We start from the raw sequence: 1,073 nt of genomic DNA on the forward strand, positions 1-1,073 counted from the left end.
CCTTGTCCCGGTCTCTCTCTCTCTCCCCCCCCCTCCCCCACCCCGTGGTAGTGCTGGGATTTGGGATTCCACTCGGCTCTGAGCCGGGCGTTGAGGATGTACCTGTCAGCAGAGACCCAGGTCGAAGATTCCCGTCGGCTTGGCCTCAAACTGATCGAGTCCGCGGTGGGCTCCCTGGACCCGGAGACCGACAAGGGTCGCGTCATGGCCAGCAGCAACAGCACCTTCTGCCTGCCCAACAGTTTCGAATTCCTCCCGCACGACGGCGATGAGGTACTCCGCGTCCTTGGAGAGAGGCGCCGGGGACCCCCCCCCACCCCCCACCCCGAGCTCAGAAACGGGCCCTTCGGCCCGTCGGGAGCGGGCCTGTCAGCCGCCTCCCTCGATTCCCCAGCTCGGAGCCCACAGGACCTCGCCAGCTCCCATCGGAATCCTTCTGTCCCTCCCCACCCTCACCGTCAACAGGCTCCAGATTCCCCACCACCCTCTGGGAGGACACATCCTCACCCCCCTCCCCCCCTCGCCTCCCTGGAAACCCCTCCCCAACCTTCAATCCATGCCCCTTTGGCTCAGTCATCGAGACTGGGGGGAGGGGGGGGGGGGAGATCCCTTCCCATCTCTCCAATGGGTGCCCAATCATGTCTCCCTCCCAATCGCCCTCCGCTCCAAGTCGGTCCAAATCCCTCTCCGTCACTGAGTTACAGCCGAGGGAAAAGGCAATTACGGTGCGATTAGGCAAGATTTAGGATGCATGGGATGGGGAAGGACACTCCAGGGGATGGGCCCAATTGAAATGTGGAGCTTATTCAAGGAACAGCTCCTTGCGTGTCCTTGATAAAGTCTGTACCTGTCAGGCAGGAGGGAAGTGGTCGAGAGAGGGAGTCGTGGTTTAATAAGGAAGTTGAATCGCTTGTCAAGAGGAGGAAGGAGGTTTATGTTAGGATGAGACGTGGAGGCTCAGTTAGGGCGCTTGAGAGTTACAGGTTAGTCAGGAAAGACCGAAAGAGAGAGCTAAGAAGAGCCAGGAGGGGACATGAGAAGTCTATGGCAGGTAGAAACCCCTGAAACTTTCT

The sequence above is a fragment of the Chiloscyllium plagiosum genome, chromosome 15, assembly GCF_004010195.1.
Source record: "Chiloscyllium plagiosum isolate BGI_BamShark_2017 chromosome 15, ASM401019v2, whole genome shotgun sequence".
Lineage (NCBI taxonomy): Eukaryota > Metazoa > Chordata > Chondrichthyes > Orectolobiformes > Hemiscylliidae > Chiloscyllium > Chiloscyllium plagiosum.